The 6,000-nt window shown below is 40.4% G+C and overlaps 1 long non-coding RNA gene across 1 annotated transcript in view; it reads left to right on the forward strand.

The window, feature by feature from the left end:
• LOC112579725 overlaps window positions 1-5,719 on the forward strand; it is a 67,860-nt gene extending 62,141 nt beyond the window's left edge. Inside the window, exon 4 of the long non-coding RNA XR_006545426.2 lies at window positions 5,220-5,719. This is a non-coding gene — a long non-coding RNA (uncharacterized LOC112579725). The remainder of the gene's footprint in view (window positions 1-5,219) is intronic.
• Window positions 5,720-6,000: the final 281 nt, after the last annotated feature.

The raw sequence follows: 6,000 nt of genomic DNA on the forward strand, positions 1-6,000 counted from the left end.
GATTCATTTTTTCCTGAATCTGTCTTTCACTGAGGCTTTGCAGCTTGGGGAAGCTATGTGTTAGGATAGGATGAGCAAAGTTTAGGAGATGAAGACCTGTATTCAACTTTGACCTTACCTTAGCATTTATGTCCTTCTGCTATTTACATTAACCCTCTAAGATTTAGCTTCCTCATCTGAAAAACATGGTTAATAATATTTACCATATAAGGTTTTGGCGAGGACTGAAGTTTAAGGTGTGAAGCAGTATGCTTGGCACAGAATAGATTTTCTATTAGTTATTGTCCCTCTTTACCTCACCTTTACAGATTGTCCCACAGGGAAATAAGACAGTGGTTACCATACTGGCTAGAGTGGTCTATGAAGGCATTGAAGAACCCAGAAACTGTTTGGCTTGATCCCAGCCTTTAAACACTTGCACTCTACATGACTGGGTGACTCATGAAAATGATGGGCCTTGAAATACAAGAACATAAATTTAGAATAACCAGCAGAGTTGGAAAGTGGATTAAAGTTATTTACAAAGCAGTGGAATGGTACAACCAATGATAGCTCCAAGTTTTAACTTGGAGCTATATTTGTTCAGAAGGTTTAACTTCTGAACAAATATATTGAACCTAAATTTTGTTGAAGGCATTAGGAATTCACAGTCATTTTACCTTACCCCACAAAAATAGTCTTTCTTTTCTTTTGTTTTCTTTTAGGTTGGGGATTTCTCTGGAGGTTGAAGAGATGGGGAACAAAAGCAAGCATCCTTTGCATATTAAGTCCACAGGGCATTTACCTCCTCTCTGGCTGATGACCTAAAACTAAACAAGTCACTATAAAACCTGAAAGAAAAAGAAATATAGCAATTTTGCAAGCAAAGTTCTTTCAGCCTGGTCAAGACATCCAGAATAGCTTGCAAATGGTATTTCAAAACTTTCCAATTTCATTTGGTTACTGATCTTGAAAGAAATCTGAAACAAATATCTAAAAAATTTCTTTAAAATCCCCCCAAAATATTAGAATTCCCAGGGCATAAGAACTCTAGATAACTAAACCATTTCCCCACCCCTTACAGGATGTTTGGGGAGGAAATCTGCAAGACAAATTCCCAAATATCCCAAAGATCATTTTTCACACTTTCTAATAGATTTCAAAAGCTGTTTTGGAGAGGTTGTGGGGCTGGACAGTATCCAGATGTATCCGAAATACTTTTTGCCTTTTGGAAAACAAGTTGGGCAACTTTTATAGTAGGTCCACTGGAAGCTCAAAGTGGGCCTACCAATATTTTTTAGAGGTTTCCATCTCAGAATGGATGCATGAAAAATGCTTTGATTGAGTTGATTTGATGGTGGGGAAAAAATCCTTCCTTCTCCCCATATTCCAACTTGAAAACATTTCAATTCTTCTTAAGTCTGAAAATTTGCTGCTATAGATTAATTTGCTGGGCTCAAGATTTTGCCTCATAGAAATTCCAAACCTCATCATGAGTTGGTTAATCATTTTTATTGTAGCTTGCATAATTTGATTGAGTAAACTAAATTTTTACTTGAGAGCTAGTTTTGATGAAAAGTCATAAATGGAGATAAGAGAATCCTTGGTCCTCTGTGGGGAGGGATCTTGGTGGAAAGGGGAAGTACTGGTTCTTCCCTTACTTATTGTGTCCCTTTGTTGATACAGAAGCTTACTTCCCTTTCCACTAGGAGCCAGCACTCAGGATACTAATAGAGAGGCACTGTTGTTGCTGGAAGGGAGCCCAAGAGCCCGAGTGTGCTCTTGTCTAACAGTTGGAAAGGAATTGACCAAGTGTCTCACTTATACTGACAGCAAACGACTTTTTTGGAAAGGGGCACCTGGGTGGACAGCAGCAGGGTGAGAACCCAAGAGAACTGCTCAGTCACATGACTTGCGCTCTCAGGTTGTATGGTGATGGGGTTAGTTTCCGGGCTGTCTCTGGCCAATCCTCTTGCTCATATCTGGTCTGACTCAGGGCCCTTCCTGGTGGCAGGCACATCTCTCAGCCAAGGTGGATTCCAGACTGAGAGCTCTGGGGAGGTTGGCAGGGCACATTAAGGGCTGGCACCTCCTGCCTCCTTTCCAGTGTGTTAGTCACTCAGTCGTGTCTGACTCTTTGTGACCCCATGGACTGCAGCCTGCCAAGCCCCTCTGTTCATGGGATTCTCCAGGCAAGAATACTGGAATGGGTTGCTATTTCTTTCTCCAGAGGATCTTTCTGATTCAGGGATTGAACCTGGGTCTCCTGCATTGCAGACAGATTACTTACCACCTGAGCCACCAGGGAAGCCCTCCGTTTGGCCCCTCCCAAATTATCTCAGTTAATTTTCCATAGCAGCATAATGTTTCTCACCGGGGCCACCTGTTGTGAGACAACTCATGCAAATGGTTATTATCATGCTTGGCCAAGGTGGGGTGATTTCAGTCCATGGTTCCTTAAAGTGTAGCACAGTGGTCAAGCCAGACACTCCTGAATTCAAATCGCAGGTTTATTTACTAGCTAGCTTAACACCTTAAACAAGTTATTTAAACTTGAGCCTCAGCTTCTTCATCTTAACAATGGAAAAATAACAGCTACCTCCTAGGATTATGGTGAGAATTTAATGAAACCAGGCATATTAAGGCTTTTTGGTAGTGCCTGGTATTAACACTCAAAAAACTGTGGACATCATCACCATCACCATCGTCATCTGGTCCCAGTAGGTATGACCTCCGAGCACAAATCATCTGTTACTAGTTAGCTGCTGCCCAGCCAGATTCAGTTCTATTTGATTCTGGGTTTTCATCTGTCCTTTCTTGAGCTATGAAAAATAAGGCACACACATCACAGCACACTCTGACTTAAGGAGAGAAGCAGACTAAGAGGGACTCATGCACACCTCAAGAGTTTCTACTGGATCTTAAACACCTCCCTAAAGTTGGATCTGTGTCATATTTAAGACCCCAAAGTCCTGAATAAGAAGACAGAAATAGCCACAGAGAATTGTGGATGAATTTTTTATATCTAGATAGTGTGGTAGCTTTTTAAGATGTGCTAACTCTCCTCCCGGGCCTGTTTTTAAAATATTGATGTTCAGGTCCCACAGGGGGAGAAAAAAAAGTTTTTGGCCTGCTTCCACACCCTATGGAATCTCTTGGGATATTTTTCTTCAGTATTCAGCCATCATGTGAATGTGGCCCCATGATATGACATTTGGGAACAGCTCTGTGCTAACAATATGATCTTGTTTCTCTCCCCCTTTTCAATTCCCTGTGGAATTTTGGGGGATGAGTAGAGCCTTTTTATCCTGAAAGTAAGAATAAGTTAGTATCCAGTTCTCTTTTTACTGTCTTCCCTCCCCCACTCTCTTCAAATCAATCTTCATTCAAGGATTTGTGCTGTGAAGAAGACAAGCCCTGAATTGTTCTGTTATGTGCAAAGTTGAAAGGAGCCAGAGAGAAATAGAACTATTCCTCAACCTCAGGAGCTTTGGAAAAATATATTTTATTCAGAGAAATGCATTCAAAGGCACACCTTTTCCAGTATATATAAAAGGGACTATTTTAAAAAAATCACGTTGCCCTCCCAAGAGCCTCCTTGAGGCTATAAAACCACTGAGAGTCAGTCTGAAAATGCAAATTATGAGCCAGGAAGCTCAGAACATCACATGTGGGCCTCATCTGCACAAAAGATTTGTAACTGAAATGACAACTTAAGATATGACTTAGGTAACGTAGATATGACTGACTCGATTTCCCCATTTACATTCTGTGGAAAGTCCAATCCTTCCCAAGATTTCTGCAAATCCCCAGGGGACTTACATGCCCATGATAAACTTTGAACTGAGCAATTTACACTGAATTTCAATTAATTCCATGAATTTTAAGCTGACCCTGTTTTGAACTAGGTATGGAACAATCCCTGATGTTTACAAAACTCCACGCTCATGGGCCTTTTTTGGCAATTTGTAAAAGCAGAGAAGTAATTAGAATGCAACATGCATGTGTGTGTGTTCAGTTGTTCAGTCATGTCTGACTGAGACCCCATGGACTGTAGCCTGCCAGGCTCCTCTGTCCATGAGATTTTCCAGGCAGGAGTACTGGAGTAAGTTGCCATTTCCTCCCCCAGGGGGATCTTCCTGATCCAGGGATCGAACCCACATCTCCTGTGTCTCCTGTATTGGTAAACAGATTCTTTACTACTGAGACACATGGTAAGCCCATAAAGCAACATAGGCACCATTTGCTTATTAGCCAAATCTGTCTTTAAAGATGTGTTTTAGATGCACTCCAGCTTGGGCAACAGCCTCCCCTCAAGCTGATGGGCTTCCCGTCTCTTCTCCCCTATCCTACGCATTCCTAGTGGAAATTTGTCAAGCTCCCTTTCTCGCTTTTTCTTTCATTCTTTTTTTCTTCTTCTTCTTCTCCTTTGGATTGTCTTCTGCTTATGTATGCCCACAGAGTACCATACTTTCAACCTTTCAACACCCAGGACTTCCTAAGGTACTTTTTTATATAAAACCAGTTCCTTTCCAAAGAAGAAATTTTGGAGAAAGCTGCTAAGATAATAGTGGTTTTCAAAACTTTTACAAATATGTTCTGGTGGTGTACAAAAGTTGGCTGAAAAAAATGACTCCAATCTTAATTTGAGGAAAGTTCACTATTTAGAAGATTGATATGTTGAAACCACAGGAAATGTGAAAAATTCTTATTTTGGATTTCCAGACTATTTTAATGAAAGAATTCTGAGTTGTTCTTCTTTCTACTTGGCACCAGAATGGATGGAAGGGCTCTGTGATATTTCTTTCCGTAGGAAGGATTGTGGCCAAGCTATTTATTAGCTTCTAAAAGGAGATGCATACCACATGCTTTTCAGCTGTATGTCAACCAGTGTTGTCTAGGCTTCGTCCCCAAATGGAATGCACACATAAACACCCGAACCCACCGCACAGAAGAATCTCTCTCTTATGCGTGGAGGAAGAGGCAAACAACTAAACTGGCATAATTTAGGAACATGGAGGAAGAGTCTTTTTCTTTCCACAATAACATCTCCAATTTCATTCTGACTCCTGAAATGTCCTTCACAGACGATTTAACCCTCTGTTCTACAGTTTGATATCAGGCTTAAAATTCTGTCCAAGAGAGGGAGCATGGGTAGTGTATATTCATACATTTACATTCAGATGTAAATTAGTATGAGATCTTTTTTCTTAAGCTACACTTTTTTTTTTTTTTTACAGGAAAAAGAAATCCCAGAGGCCTTGAAGTATGGAGAGTTGAAAAAGTGAACAGAATGGAAATGCTGTGATGTAGATAAAGTCTATCTATAAAAGGGAAAAGATTGGAAGGGAAAGGTGACTGATGTCCACTGAGCCCCTGCCTTATGCCAGGCAAAGTTCTGGGATTTTACCAATGTATATAATTTTATCATCATATATAATCCCCAAACACTCTGAAGGATATGAAAGATCGCCTTTTGTACTGAGCCACGTCTGCCTAACTTTTAGTCACCCTAAACTTTTAGTAACCCATTCCTTTACTGTAATAATGTAACAAAGCTCTATGGACTATCTCCAGCTACCCCCATGTCCCCACACACTCCTACACATAAGCACAATGAGGTGCGAAGTATCTGATATGGATCATTAGGAATGAAAAAGTACCACTCCCCAACACATATTTACTCCACTATCTGCTTATCTCTGTTTTGAGCAACCATGCTAATATAATATAACCATGCTAATATATGTTTTGTGCAATCAAAAACATAAAACTTGCTAGAGTGGAATTGGTGGGTCTTATGGTAGCTCTATGCGTGCATTTGAAGAAGTGCCAAGATTGTTTTCTAAAGCAACTGTGTGTTATTTTTTTTTTAAGTAATCTCTTTCTTTAAAAAAAAATTATTATTCAGTCATGTCCAGCTCTTTGTGACCCTGTGGACTGTATAGCCCACCAGGCTCCTCTGTTTAGATGTCTGCAAAAAGGGCCACTCCTTCATATATCAGAGGAAAGAAAAAGGAT

This window comes from Bubalus bubalis, chromosome 16 (assembly GCF_019923935.1).
Source record: "Bubalus bubalis isolate 160015118507 breed Murrah chromosome 16, NDDB_SH_1, whole genome shotgun sequence".
Taxonomy (NCBI): Eukaryota; Metazoa; Chordata; class Mammalia; order Artiodactyla; family Bovidae; genus Bubalus; species Bubalus bubalis.